General features: G+C 39.9%; 1 protein-coding gene and 1 pseudogene across 2 annotated transcripts in view; both read left to right on the forward strand.

The window, feature by feature from the left end:
* The first annotated feature begins 301 nt into the window (after positions 1-301).
* ANKIB1 (ankyrin repeat and IBR domain containing 1) overlaps positions 302-16,180 on the forward strand; it is a 238,061-nt gene continuing 222,182 nt past the window's right edge. The window contains exons 1-2 of one of the 2 annotated variants that reach the window (XM_057549575.1): positions 302-313; positions 5,113-5,211. The gene's annotated coding sequence lies outside the window, so the exon portion shown is untranslated. Of the gene's footprint in view, positions 314-334; positions 353-5,112; positions 5,212-16,180 lie in introns of those variants that run through there. The other variant, XM_057549574.1, reaches the window with a different exon arrangement.
* On the forward strand, positions 332-12,680 carry LOC130708555 (S100P-binding protein-like; annotated as a pseudogene).

Consider the following 16,180-nt stretch of genomic DNA (forward strand, 5'->3'; position numbering starts at 1 on the left):
TGGGTGCGGGGCGCCAGGACACGGCGCCGCGATGGGACGGGCGGAAGGATCTCTGAACGAGGGTAGCGGCGGCGTGGCCGGCGGCGGCGCGCGCTTTGTGATTGCACCGCGTGCGGCTGAGGTGATCTCGGCTTATACCGCGTCAGCGGGGCGGGTGGATGGAGCGCCGCCCCCTGCCTGGGCGCGCGAACGCACGGCGTCTGAACCTGTTTGAGGGCCGCGTCCTGGCCATTCGGAGAGACAGTTACAAATAATTCGCGAAAAGGGAGATTGCGAAAGACGCCGTCTACCCACAGAAGATTGGGACGCCGAGGTCAGTCCCATCTCACCCCACGTAAAACCAGTCTGACAGGTATTGAAGTGCGGACATAAAGGTGACAAGTCTTGGTTGTTGGGTGTTCTGCCTTCTCCAGAAACAGGTTTTACAAGCTAAATTTGTATGTTATAGGCCTTCGTGACCTACTGGAGGCAACATTTCCCAAGAACGCCCCTTGTTCTGACCGTTTAGGACCAGAAAGATTTTTTTTTTTTAATTTTATTTATTTATTTATTTTACTTATGGCTGTGTTGGGTCTTCGTTTCTGTGCGAGGGCTTTCTCCAGTTGCGGCAAGCGGGGGCCACTCTTCATCGCGGTGCGCGGGCCTCTCACCATCGCGGCCTCTCCCGTTGCGGAGCACAGGCTCCAGACGCGCAGGCTCAGCAATTGTGGCTCACGGGCCCAGTTGCTCCGCGGCATGTGGGATCCTCCCGGACCAGGGCTCGAACCCGTGTCCCCTGCACTGGCAGGCAGATTCTCAACTGCTGTGCCACCAGGGAAGCCCAGGACCAGAAAGATTTTGAAGCGGGAGTTCAGTCCTCCTGCTACAGTCAACCTGATCTCATGCACTCCTGTGGTTTCAAAGAAGCGTGTATATGAAATGACTGCCAAATTGAACCCTCCTGTTAGCTGACTGTCACGAGCCCCTAACCAGATTCATTTCTTTATTCAATCGACCTTAAGAGCTGGGTACTGTGCTAGGCATTGAGGATACAGAAGGGAATGAGAACTGCGAGGCCCTCGGGGAAGGAGCAGTTAATAGCCAATTGCCTGTTCTGACACCTCTGCCTAGAGAGCGGATGCTCATCTCACAGTTAATGCAAAACTAAACTCATAAGTCTCCGCCCACCTCGCTGCCAACCTTCTCCTCCTGTAATGCCTCTGTAGGAAGGGCACCGCTGTCCACCAAACTGCCCTTCTCCGCTGTGCCTCACATCGAATCAGACACCGAGTCCTGTAATTCCACCACCTGCCTTAGGTCAGGCCCTTATCACTGCTTGTCTGCATTACTGCAGTAGTATGCTACCTGGTCTCTGCTTCCGTGCTTGCCTTTGATCTGTCCTCCACACGGCTGCCATTTCTTCTATCACTAAAGCTGTGTTGCAGTCGTCTCCAGTCGGTTTCCTCTATTACAAGATGAACTTGAGAATAGGGATTGTGTCTTTTAATCGTTTTTATATTCTGCATTTATTCTAATACATAGCAGTTCACAAAGTGTGGTTCATGGCCTTCTGGGGATCCCCAGGACTCCAGGGGGTGTATGCAAAATCAAAGCTCTTTATAATAATACCATTATTTGCTTTTTTACTGCTGGAATTTGCAGTGATGGTATCAAATCAATAGTAAATAAAACTTCTGGGGCCTTAGCACAAATCAATGGCAAGTGGCACCAAACTCTAGTAGTCATTATTCTGCACGGCCATGCACTTGCAGTAGAAAAAAATTGCTTCGCTTAAGAAGGTCCTTGATGAAATTGTAAGCATTAATTTTTTTAAAGGTCAGCCATTGAGTACATGTATTTTAACTAGCTGCTTTTTTCACAGAATGACATTTTTGCTTGAAAGAACAAGTGACAAACTTTGATCCTTCAGATTTGTGTATTTGACAGATGCTTTCTTTGAAAATGAAGTCAGCCTCTCCTTTAAAAGAAAACCACTGGCAGTATTTGTTGTCAATGATAAAATTAAAGCTTTCAAATAAAAATTAAGAATTTTAGAAAACATGTCTACCACTATGAACTTGACAACTTACCAATTCTTGAGACTTTTCTACAGAGAAAATTTAGTAACAAGTGGAGTTTGTATAATAAAAAATGTCAACATATTGAATCTTTGCATAATTAAGAGCCAGTATTTTCAGAGGTACAATGCGTGATGTTACAAGATCATGCGTGAGTGAAACATCCATTCAAAGTACAACTTAGACCAATAGATTTGTATAGAACAGAATACAAAAAGTTCATTGATACAGTTTCAGACTCTACATGCAACTAACTTTTAAGATACTACCACTTGTGAAGAATATCTATAATTATCTGAAAAAGTTACCAAAATATTCCTCCCTTTTCCCGCTCTATATCTGTGTGAAGCCAGGTTATTTTTTTTTTTTTTAAGAATTTTGGTAGGAACTTTATAAATTTATTTATTTATTTATTTATTTTTGCTGTGTTGGGTCTTCGTTTCTGTGCGTGGGCTTTCTCTAGTTGCGGCGAGCGGGGGCCCCTCTTCATCGCGGTGCGCGGGCCTCTCTTGTTGCGGAGCACAGGCTCCAGACGCGCAGGCTCAGTAGTTGTGGCTCACGGGCTTAGTTGCTCCGCGGCATGTGGGATCTTCCCAGACCAGGGCTCGAACCCGTGTCCCCTGCACTGGCAGGCAGATTCTCAACCACTGCGCCACCAGGGAAGCCCAAGCCAGGTTATTTTAATGTACTTCAATCAAAACAATATAGTTAGCACAGTAGATTGAGAGCACATGAGAATTCAGCTGTCTTCCATTAAGCCAGGCATTAAACAGATTTGCAAAAATCTAAAACAATGCCACCTCTCTCACTTTTTTGTTTTTGAAAATATAACTGTGTTCATTAAAATGCATTAACATGGGATTGTTATTTTTAATAAATTAATAAACATTTTCATTTCTCCACTTTAATTTTTATTACTATAAATATTTATAGATATAACCCACTTTTTAAAAAGTTCTTTAGAGTTCTTAATTTTTAAGTTTGTGAAAGAGTCCTGAGACCAAGAAGTTTGAAAACTGCTGACCTAGAGTGTGATATGTGGGGTTTTCAATTTTTGTTCTCTGTGGAACCAGTTGCATACCACCAGTACTACCCTCCTGTGAAGTCATTTAAAATCAAAACCTGTTATGCATTAAAACTTCAAGGTAGTTCCATTGTATAACCATAGTTTTTGTTATTTTATTTATTTATTTTGTTGTTGTTGTTATTTTAATATGAGTCTTCCAAGGTGATGTTTCAGAAGCACATCATAAAATGAAAAGGGAGATTGTTGCTTCACCGTGGATTCAACCCTACTATTATCTTATTGGTTGAGTATGGTAATTCACCTTTTTCGTATGCTGCACATACTTCTCATCAGACCACTCTTTTAGTATTATTGAAATTAAACTTGGTTCCTTATTGTGATCTAAGAATGGACTGAAATGCTGGGTGATTGAGAAACAAAGCATCTGTGATCAAAGTCAGAGTTTCTTTGTTTAAATATTTTTAATGTTTATTTAAACAATAAGATGCTTGGCTGAAAATAAGCTAAGATCATTTCTTAAAAGTTTTCTTCCCTTTTTGTAATCCTCCTCTTATATATTTGGGAGGGGGAGGAGGATTATGTTAAGTCGACTCCTGAATCAGTATAGATTGCAGCCATTTTTCCAAAGAGCTCTTCCCCTCTTTGCTCGGCCTTGAGCCTCTGCTCACTTTCCCATAATTCCTTAGTAAGATGATGCTCTCTGACAGAAAAGGTGTTCCCCTTAAAATACCCAAAACCACACTATCGACATATGACCTTACCTTTAGAACTTTGTTGAAGGATTATAGGTAACAAAATAAATTTTGCTACCCAAGAGAAAAACTAAAACCAGATGCTTAAATATGACTATTTCTAGAGTCAAAGGAAAAGAACAAAACAAACATTTCATGGGGACTGGGGGTTCCCTTCATGGACACAGAACAGTATCTGGTTGTATTTAAATTTACTTCTCTGTTACTACTCTGTGAAGGAGCTTTCTTTAATCCCTACTGTAAAAAAAAAAAAAATCTCCATTTAGGAGGACTCTAACCCATACCCACAGAGATTTGTTCTACCCTAGGAATCACAGCCCAACTCACACACAAACTCCATCCCCGCTGCAGAGGATGGAGGACACAACTTACAAGAGACAGGACACAGTTCTCCAATACATTTCCCTAAGTCTGAGTTTTTCAGTAAGAGGCAGTTAAGCAAAACCATCCCATTTGGTGCCTCGAGTCTAGGCCCCTCAAGTCTCTACATCAGTGAGAAATGAAATGTACACCTTCATTCCTTCTGTAGTTTTCTGGTAACTTACTGGACCAAACACACACACACACACACACACACACACACAAACACACACTCTGCAAGGACAAACGTTTCTCAACTCTGGGACAATGGAAGAGAAACATTTTCCTAAATGATATTTCTTAAACATTTCTGGCTAAATTTACATAGATTTCCCTGCCCTTAGCAGAGATGGCCACAATACATGATTACACAGAGAAAAGTCGTTTCCCATTGTTCACACCAGCATTATTCGCCATAACTAAAACATGGAAACATCTCAAATGTCCGTCTATGGATTAATGGATAAGCAAAATGTGGCATATAGATACAATGGAGTATTTTTCAGTCTTAAAAAGGAAGGAAATTCTGCCCTTTCCTCGCCTGCCACTAAGGTGTTCGGTCCTGAGGAAGCTAAGTCTGTGCTGGGGTGAGGCCCTCACTTCACTGGCCTAGCACCACGCCCAGAGTGCCCTCATTCTTGGCATGCCCAGCAAAATGTGTAGGAGCGTGAGAGACCAATGGAGGAATGTCTCCCAACAATGCCCGCCCTTCTTTATATAGCTTCTGTTACGGAATGAATGTTTATGTGCCCCCAAAATCCTTATGTTGTAGCCCCAACCCCCCATTGTGACTGTATTTGGAGGTGAGGCCTGTGAGGAGGTAATAATAGTTAAATAAGATCATAAGGGTGGGGCCCTAATCCTTATAAAAGAAGATGAAGATATGTCATCTTCTTGCTCTCTCCATTATGTGCAGACACGGTGGAAGGCAGCTGTCTGCAAGCTAGGAGGAGAGCTCTCACCAGGAACCAGATCAGCCAGCATCTTGATCTTGGACTTCCCGGCCTCCAGAACTGTGAGAAATAAATTTCTACGGTTACACCCAATCTGTGGTATTTTGTTATGGCAGCCCATGCTGACTGATCTACATCTTATCAGGATAGTTGTTTCAGCACAATTCTCACCTACCCCAGGCAGCCTGTCCTGGCATTATGATTTAGGTATTCCTGCTCTGTGTTCTCATAGTGCTTTCTTTTTATCTCTGTTCTAACACATGTCACATTCTAGGTATTCATTCATTTATTCACTTGAATATAAAAAATATATATTTATTGAGCTCTTACCATATGCCAAAGCACTCATCTTGGTACTGGGTACAAAGTTGCAAATAAAAAATCTTTCTTCTCATGGAGCTAATAAACACATAAACTTAAGTTTAAGATAAGCAGGGCAGTTTGATTAAGAAAAACTCGGGAGAAAGGAGCTACTTTTAATTTGTGGATCAGGGAAGGCTTCGTTAAGGAGGTAACATTTGAGCTGAGACCTGGATACTGAGAAGGATAAGTCCATGAGAGAATCAAAAGGAAGAGTGTTCTAGGCAGAAGGAACAGCAAGTGCAAAGACCCTGGGTTAGGAATGGGCAAATTAGCTGGTTCAAGAAACAGAATAGGTAGCAAATGTGACTGGGCATGGTAGGTGAAGGAGAGAAAGGTCAGCACCATAGCCACAGAACCAGATATAGAGCTTTTTGCTATGGTGCGTGTGACTTAATTTAAATTAAAAATTTTTCAATATAGCAGTGTGATATTATGTGTTAGTATATGTGTGGGCAATTGCCCCAATATGGAATATAACTCTCAGAATGGTCAGCTAGAATTTGAATCAGGAAGGTCATATCAGAGGCAACTACTAAAAGCTAGATACCAGAGGCTTTGCAAATTTGCATAGTGAATGTTAGAAATGTGTTTTCATTGGTAAAATTATAATATGTAAATATAGAATAAAATGCTAGTTGTTAGAAATGGGTTTTTAATTGAAGAAATTAGTGACATTTTATATATATATTGTACTGGCTAAAATATTTCAGAGATACTCCTGAATATACAAATTTTATCCAAAAATCCAATTTAAAAAATAAGCAAAGACTCAAATAGACACTTCTTCAAAGAAGATATACAAATAGCCAATAAGCATATGAAAAAAATGCTCAACATCGCTAATCATTGGGTAAATGCAAATCAAGATCACAATGATATACCACTTCATATCGGGTAGAATGGCTATTATCAAAAATACAGAAAATAACAAGTCGTACCAGGATAAGTGCACTCTTGTGCCCTTTTGGTGGGAATATAAAATGGTGCAGCCATTTTGGAAAACAGTATGGTGATTTCTCAAAAAATTAAACATAGAATTACCGTATGATCCAACAATTTCACTTCTGGATATATATCCAAAAGAACTGAAAGTTGGGACTTGAACAGACTTTTGACCACCCATGTTTATAGCAGCATTATTCACAAAAACCAAAAAGTGGAAGCAACTCAAGTGTCCATTGACAGATAAGTGGATAAACAAAATACGGTGTATATATACACAATGGAATATTATTCAAGCTTAAAAATGAATGAAATTCTGACACACGCTACAACATAGATGAACCTTGAAGACGTTATGCTTAATGAAATAAGCCTGACATAAAAAGACAAATATTGTGTGATTCCACTTCTATGAGATACCTACAAAGGTTGAGGAGAAGGGCAAAGGGAGAGTTATGGTTTAATGGGTTTGGGGTTTCAATTTGGGATGATGAAAAGTTATTGAGGTAAATGGTGGTGATTGTTGCACAACAGTGTGAGTGTACTTAACACCACTTAAAAATGGTCACGATGGCAAATTTTATGAGTGCTTTACTACAATTAAAAAAAAAATTCCATCCAGCCCCATAGCCTGTTCTGTTAAGGATGACTCTCCAGGCTCAATCCCTAAATTGTCATTTGTCCAGCTAAGGATTTGGAAGATTCTGGTTGCCTAAAATAGACTATAAGATTAACTGGATCTTGCCTCTAGTATATTGTCACATTTGCCTCCAGCGTATCTTTCCTGAAAGGTGTGGTTAGAATACTAAAAAATGACAGAGCTGGGACTTCATTGCACTTACAGAACATATTACATAACTTTGTGTGTGTGTGTGTGTGTGTGTGTAAGAATTGTCCAAGCAAGTGCTTCATTGATAGAGTGAGGTTGTGGGGGAATGTAACTAAATCTCACTCAACTGAAACTATTGATGGCTACCCCTGTCTACCAAAAACAAAACAAAACAAAAAACAACCAAAAAATTAATATTCCTGACAATATTGGTACACTGAGCAAGATTATGTTCAGATAAATTTCAAAAGAAGTGAGAACTCTAATTTCTGTAAGAAGCCAAACTTTGAAATGTGGAAAATAACACATGCATGCTAGCTAGTATGCTTTTGGGTATGTGTTCTATAAAGCAGGGGTCCCCTATCCCCGAGCCGAGGACCGGTAGCCAAGCTGAGGACTGGGCCAAGGACATGTAAGGAACTGGGCCGCACAGCAGGAGGTGAGTGGCAGGAGAGCAAGTGAAGTTTCATCTGCCGCTCTCCATTGCTCCCCATCGCTCCCGTTACCACCTGAACCATCCCCCTGCCTCCGTCCGTGGAAAAGTTGTCTTCCACAAAACAAGTCCCTGGTGCCAAAAAGGTTGGGGACCACTGCTATAAAGGATGGGGGATAGTTAGAAACAAACTCATGTACCTAACTGTCGAAAAGCTGTAGTAACTGGTGGTGAAAGCATTGTGCCAGCCTGACTTTGAGGAGGCTTAATCACCTCTTCTGTGTTTAGGTTGAGGTTAAAGATTTAGTGAAGGAAGAAAGAATGTTGCCATAGTTGAGGCTAGAATGCATAGCATAAGTGGAAAGAGAATAATATGGAGAAGTGAATGTAGCCACATTCATCCACAAGCAGAGCCATTGCCTAGGGGTATGACAAGATTGTTTTCTGAGAGACTATCAGCAAGAACACAAAAATTAACAGAGTGAGAATTCGACAGAGGGCACAAAGTTGCAAAGTGAGGACATTAAGGTTTACACAAGGCTCCAGTTACAAACTATAAAAAAATAATTTGCTCAAGACAAGGAAAAGTAGGATGGAGTTTAGTTACCCAGAAGAGACCTAAAGGAGGAGACATTGTTCTGTTAATAGGGTATATTTAGGACCTTAAGCAGCCACCACCATATGGGAGACTGAAAAGAAGCTTAAAAGAAACTAAGGTCCTCAAAATGAAGGATGAAAACTTCAGCTAAGTCATCCTGCTTTTTGCAGGTTCCTGCAGGTTCTTGCAGGAAACGCTGGCCCAAAGCCAATATTATTATAATTTTTTAAGCAAAGAGATGGAAAAGCATTCCAGGAATGATATACATAGAAACTAGGAGTTCTGCTTCTATTTAGAATGAAGAAAACCACATAAGAACATTGCCCCCTTCTTAAATCCAAATTCAAGGGGAAAAAAATTTTGAAAATCATACCATTAGAGAGCCGTGGTTGCAAGGTAACCAAGCAGACTGAATTTAAGTATTGACAAACTCCTCTGAGGAGAGATGTGACTCTTGAACCATTTGAGTTTTGGGAGAGCCAAGAAAAATTAAGTGGTCACCATAGAAGCATGTAAGAGTAATGTGCTAACATTATTAAAATGAATTTCTTAGTGCCAAGCTATTTTTGGTCAAATATAACAGAAAATTCATCAAGAGAAAATTTGGATTAAAATAAATATTAAAGGGAATTCTTTAGGCAGGAGGAAAATGATTCGAGACGGAAGAATAGAAATGCAGGAAGGAATGAAGAACACTGGGAGAAATAATTGTATATATGTGCATATATATTGACTTTAAAAGCAACAGTTTTAAAGTTAGCCAATTTAAATATAGAATTAAATGCATGATAACACAACAAGTGAAGAGGGGAGAACACGCTTTAAGGAGTTTTAGCTCTTGCATATTTGCTATATGTATATTGTGATTCTAATGTAATCTCTAAAAGAATAGCAATAAAATTAATAGAAAAAAGAATAAAAATGATTGGTAAAATTAAGGCAGATCAAGAGAATAAACACAAAACAGATGAGACAAATAGAAAACATATAGCAAGATGGTAGATATAAAACTAAATATATTGAGTGATGTCAGTGAAAATGGCAGTCAAAAGTTCCTAAAATTCTCCCCTCAAAAATAACAAGAAAACAGACCCCAAAAATGTCAGAATCAATTTTTTCAGAACTCTGAAAATTAACCAAAGCCTGTCAGCAATCCATGGATCATTTATTTATTTATTATTTAAGTTTATTTATTTATTTTTTGGCAGCGTTGGGTCTTCGTTGCTGTGCGTGGGCTTTCTCTAGTTGTGTTGAGCGGGGGCTACTCTTTGTTGCGATGCACGGGCTTCTCATTGCGGTGACTTCTCTTGTTGCGGAGCACAGGCTCTAGGCACACAGGCTTCAGTAATTGTGGCACATGGGCTCAGTAGTTGTGGCTTGCAGGCTCTAGAGCGCAGGCTCAGTAGTTGTGGCGCACGGGCTTTGTCGCTTCGCGGCATGTAGGATCTTCCCGGACCAGGGCTTGAACCCGTGTCCCCTGCATTGGCAGGCGGATTCTTAAACAATGCACCACCAGGGAAGCCCAGCAGGTGGATTCTTAACCACTGCGCCACCGGGGAAGTCCCATGGAGGATTTATTAAAGAAAAGCAGCTGTAAGGACTTCCTACAACTAAAGAGCCCGCCCAGCGCAACCAAATAAATAAATTTTTTTTTTAAAAAAAGGAAAAGCAGCTGTATCTTGATAAGAACAGCAAGCTTAGTGGTGTTTTAACTTACTCTGCTCCCCATCCTCCCTCTGCAGTAACTTTGAAAACTAACCACATGCATTTATGGTGAAACCCAGCTACCTTAACAGTCACTGGAGGGAGCAAAAGGATTTACATTGGTGAAAACCTTATTAATATAGACTTACATAGGTGTAAATCTTCATGATCTTGGATTAGAAAATGGTTTCTTATATGTAACACCTAAAGCACAAGCAATAGAAAAGTAGATAAATAGGACTTAATCAAAATTTAAAACTTTTATACTTCAAAGGACACTATCAAGAAAATGAAAAAACAACCCACAGAATGCGAGAAAATTTTTGTAAATCATGCATCTGATAAGGGACTTGTATCTAGACTACAAAACGAGCTATTACAACTCAATAAATAAAGACAAATATAACCCAATTTAAAAATAGGCAAAGAATCTGAATAGATAATTCTCCTAAGAAGATATAGTAATGGCCAATAAGCACATTAAAAGATGCTCAACAGCATTAGCCATGAGGCAACTGCAAATCAAAATCACAATGAGAGGATAAAATGACGCAGGGGGTGGAGTGAGGTGCAGTCGTTCGCCTAGGCTTTGGCCCGGCTTCTGGGGATGAAATGATGTGATTCCTGGGATTTGCTTCAAAATAATCTGACCTATTGGAACATTCTATGAGAGAAGTTCAGAAGAGCCAGCTCTGTGCCTGTGGATGTCATGTGGCATAGGAATTGATGCTTTCAGTGGTTATGAAGAATAGTGGTCCTTTGTGTTCACAGTAAAGTTTGCAAGTAATGATGTTTTTCTTCCAGTGAGCATTTGGGATCCCGTGCCCCCTGCAGTGGAAGTGTGGAATCCTAACCACTGGACTGCCTGGGAACTCCCAGGACTAGACCTTTTGGAAGGAGTTGGAGAGTAGGGGTAGTGGCTCAGAAAGAGCTTCTCTTTCAGAAATATGGCTGCTAAGCCCGTGCCTGTGATACTTGTGCTTGACAACCACAAACTTCGAAGGTGGGAGTCAATCATTTTGACAAGTCTCCTGAAAGGAACAGCTAGCAGGAGCTGAACCCTTTTTCCATTTGGTCTCGTGGCAAAGGCAGAGATCACACCAGCAGCTCCACACAGTATGATGTGCTCACTAGTGCCCTCTGAACAGTCTTCTGGTACCTCTCTCTTGCCTAAAGACAATGCCCCATTTTCTTGGGATTCCTTGGATGAGGATGGATTGGATGACTCCTTGCTGGAGCTGTCTGATGGAAAAGATGATGGCCATTTCAGTTTCATGGAGGAAGAGATTCAGGAGATCTTGAAGGAAGATGACCTATCAAATGAGCACAGTTTCTTGGGGAGGAGGCTTGCCTAACGATGACAGCAGGAATGTTGAGAAGGGAGGGAAAGGGAGTCAAATTCCCCTTGATACTCCCTAAGAGAAAAATTCATTGTACAGCTTGGGACCAGAAGCTGAGACCTCTGGCCTCTTCAAACTACCTCAACTAAATACATCAGTTGGTCATGGACCAACTCCTACTAAACCATTGAACAGACGCTTTGCACTAGAAAAGTATAAAACTTACAGTTGCACCATTTGATCCAACAGTTTGTGATGTTGCACTTGATAAGGACAAGACTGATACATCTGAAGTTACTGAAAAACCCTCCTCCCTTGGAGAAGAGATGAGAGAAGATGGTCTTAGCCTAAATGAGAGCACAATTTTCACAGAATCTGAAGGGATCATCCCCAGTAACTCTGCCTATGATGGGCCCCCACTCCCTTCTTCAAACGGTAACTTTCAACAAACTGTCTCTGATAAAAATATGTCTAACAGTAAGAAACCTACACCTGTAACCTCTCAGATATTGAACCATTCAGAGACTCCTTCTAATATGGGGTCATCCTGGAGAAATGGATCACATAAATCAAGTTTGTTTGTTTTTTAACATTTATTGGAGTATAATTGCTTTACAATGGTGTGTTAGTTTCTGCTTTATAACAAAGTGAATCAGTTATACATATGTTCCCATATCTCTTCCCTGTAAATCAAGTTTTGAAATGAGGTTTCCAGTTGTTTCCAGTTCATCAAACAAAGATGTTCTTGACAAGGATTCTGGGAAGCTGAAGGTCCATGGAAAAAGACTAGGCAAAGTCATTCCTGTTCTGCAAACCAAAGCAAGGACTAATATTCTGACATTTTCACCATCAGATCTAGAAAAGCAGAAGCAAAGTTATCTCAGGAATGTCACTGCTCATATAGAACACCCAGTGGACTCTAGCCAAGGTACCTTGGGGGAGCTGTGTGCCTTGATGGGTCAAGTTTATCACATGCAGAACCCAAAATGGTAGCATCCTTCGGACCTCACCAGGTGAAACTACACCCGGTTCTGACAGAAATCTCTGCAAAGATACAGTCTGACTCAGTGGGTTGATGGGAACATGCGAAGCCACCATCGGTTCCAGCGTCTACCAGATTTCCTGTATGGTCCATTTGTCTCCTCCCATCAGCAATGAAGGTCCCTATCCAGGGTCCTGTCCAGAGCAGCATCTCATCTTCTGCTGTTTTGTGCTTTGTAGATTTTAAAATTTATTTTTCACAACATTTTTATTTAAAGAACTTGTCACCTTTTGGAAATGCCCATTGCTGACTTGAAATTTTTTGTATAAGGTCCTTCCTGTTTGTGTGTGTCTATGCATTTAAGCAGTGTTGAGTTGATATAGTTTTAATTTTTTAATTTAAATTGAAGGTGGCTGCCGCCTGAAAGCCAGCATTAAGTCAAAACACCTAGGCTCAAGCAAAACACCCACCTCTGTGCAGAGGTGAAGTCTTCTTCTGGTGCCCAAAAGAAATCATCTTTTAATCTCCTATGAGGAAGAGATTCTTTATCAGGCTGCAAGCCAGTGTTAATTATTGCTGGTGACTTATAAATGGATACAAGTCACTTAGCAACCCCTCTTACTTTTTTTATTTGAATCTCCGAATACCTGTCAGTATTTTAAAAGTTGGTAATCCAGGACATCTGAAGTAGTTGAAAGGACAAATTAAAAGTGTAAATCTTCTCTTCTTTTTGTACCTACTAGCTGCCTTTATTTTTTGGCTTTTTTTTTCATTCTTCATTAAATTTATTTTGCACAATAGTGTTTACAAATCTTGTACATCTTAACTCTAATAGAAGAATAGCAATAACAACCCCTGTTGACTAACAACCCCTGTTGATGACTAACAACCCCTGTTGATTTGCAGTCTTGTGACTGTTTGCCTTCTCTGCCTTTCTTCAAGGATTTTCCTTCTTTTTTCCCCAGTGACCTTAGGGCTCTACCAGCATATTTCTGTATCCTGTTAGACATAGATATGCGTCTTAAGAAAAGCCTTACTGCACTCTTTATTGAAGAACCACCCACCCAGAGTCTTGACTCTAGGACAGGCCAGAAAGCAGTGCTATTGAGAGGTGTCAGTTGGTCTTCAGTTTCATCTGCTGAACCCCAACTTCAAGTATGAGTTGACGTATTAGTCAGTGAGCTTCCATCCTGTGGGAGAGACTTTGGAGAAGCTGTCTTTTGTCTCCATTATTAGTTAATAAGAGGTGCCTTTTGATCCAGGATGTTACCATCTCCTTACTTGGTCAAATCTCTGATGTACAGTTTTACAAAACTACTAAAGTGGATCTAAAATAGTTTTGATTAAGCCTGTGCTCAAAGCATTACCTGATCTTAAGGGTAATGCTATGTGCAGCTATCTTAATGGATGTCTTAGTAGTTTGTTATTCTCTTTACAGACAGCTCTAGACATCTCTTGGGAGATTTTGCAGTCTGGCATTTGTGCTGCTGTTCACTCTCTGTGAAGGTTGTACCTAGTTGCTATAGCACAGCCTGTGATACTGGTCTCACTGCCTCTGTCTGGTTTTGTTCTTCCATCAGCCCCATCTTTGTATGCCAGTAACCCATCTTAAACATCCTATTTAGAAACTGACTTGGGAGAAACTTGGTCATAGTTACCAGTAAAGTTAGATGGACATCCCTAAGTGTTAACTATTTCTATCCAGTCAAGGATTCTCTTTTCCTTCAACATTTGGTTTAGAGTCTGGGGCCAAAATGCAATGGGGAAGTTCTGTTCAAAGGCAAGAGTCAAAATCTGTTATTTCAGTTGGCATTGCCTATATCAGTCACTTCTCCAGGTTTCCGTAAATTAGCTTGATGGAGTGGGACAGACAAACATCCACCTTTGGAACTATAGCATAGTTAGAGTTCATTGTTGCTGGAATAACTAGCATTGCAGTTGTCTTGTTCCCCACAGATAACCAAGGAGTAAAGGGACAGCCTTTTGCTTAGGCAAAATTCTAAGACTCATGTTCCTGCCTCCCTGGTACAGGAGGGTTTAAGACTGATGTGTAATGGGAGCATCGCCTTTGCCAAATCAAATGAGTGACGGGTTAACGAGAAAATGTGACAATCACATTTCGTCTTTGCTCAAATAATTCTGTTTTTCCAAAGCTTTAGCAGCTTACTTAAATCTGTTGGACTGGGGAAGGAGAGAACTGTTCCCTAGTGGTTAACATGGTATTCTTTAAGAAGAAAAACAAAGCCAAAGAAAACTCATTATTAGGCATGTTTGCCTTAAAGATGGTAGTGGGTAGAATCTGGAGTTTTAATCTGTTTTTAAAAGCTACATATCTCATATTTGGTGTTGGCCTCTAAGTCTAATTTTCACGTAGAATTCTTGCCATGTTGTTTTATTTGCGTAAGCATTGTGTGCATTTACCTGTCTACCTAGCCTTCTTCATCTGTGATGACCTTCTCGCCACGGGGGTCTTGACAATACAGAGTATGAATGTGCTGTTTACATAGTTTACTTGTAGGTAAAGAGCCTGAAATAACCTGTAGTTTTGCATCTAATGCAGACCCCAATTTACTTTGGTTGTTGTCAGGATCAGTTATGAAACTGAAGTTTGGTGCCTCCTCTTTATCATGTTTTCCCCCTTGTAGCTGTTGTGATTAATGTCATTAAAAAGAAATAAAAGTTCTTGTCAGTGAAAAGAAAAATCACGATGAGATACCATGTCATGGGATGTGTATAGTAAAAAACAAAATTTTAATGAAAATAACAAGTATTGGAGAGGATGTGGAGAGATTGAAACCCTCATATATAGCTGATGGGAATAGAAATTGGTTCTGCCACTGTGGAAAACCATTTGATGGTTCCTCAAAAAGTTAAACATAGAGTTATCATATGACCCAGGAATTCCACTTCTAGTTACACACCCAAAATAATTTTTTAAAGATGTTTAAACAAAAACTTGTAAATGAATGTTCATAGCAACTAAAAGGTGGAAACAACCCAAATTTCCATCAACTGATGGATAAACAGAATGGGTATAACTATACAATAGAACATTATTCAGCCATAAAATGGAATAAAATATTGATGCATGCTCCAACAAGAGGTCATATATTATATGATTCCATTTATATGAAACATCTAGAGTAGGCAAATCCATAGAGACAGAAAGCAGATTATTAGTAGCCAGGGGCCGGGGGGAAGGGAAAATGGAGAGTGACTGTTAATGGGCCTGGGGTTTCTTTCTGAAGTGATGAAAATACTCTGGAATTAGATGGTGGTGAAAGGTGCACAACTCGACTAATTATACACTTTAAAAGGATGACTGTTAAAAATAAAAGATGACTGTTATGGCATGTGAATATATCTTAAAAACCCACCCCAAAATATCAGTAATTAAATGGAAATAGATACTCAAATCAAAAAGCTAAAATTGTCCGACAGATTAAAAAACAAAATGTAACTATACAAGAAATTTTTTATGGGAAATCTTTCAGATCTAGACATCAGTTTCCAGGATATTGATATAATATCAAGTTCATCAAAAATAGGAGAGGAGGAATTCCAATTGCAAAGTGGCAGATTCTGTCATGTACCAACATGAATACACAGTTAACTACAGTATTTAATATGGCTGCTATATTAGAGATTTAAATTTCACCTGTCATAGCTTTAATACATTTGGTCTTTGAGTCATGTTTTGCTCTATTATATGCTTAATTATTTCAAATTGCTTTTATTCTTTCATTACTAATGTTATGAATATTATTGTATAATATATGTATAGCATGATAATTAAAGAAATAAGTTCTCATAACCATTATTTTCTAGATATTTTTGTTC

The sequence above is a fragment of the Balaenoptera acutorostrata genome, chromosome 7, assembly GCF_949987535.1.
Source record: "Balaenoptera acutorostrata chromosome 7, mBalAcu1.1, whole genome shotgun sequence".
NCBI classification, from domain to species: Eukaryota; Metazoa; Chordata; class Mammalia; order Artiodactyla; family Balaenopteridae; genus Balaenoptera; species Balaenoptera acutorostrata.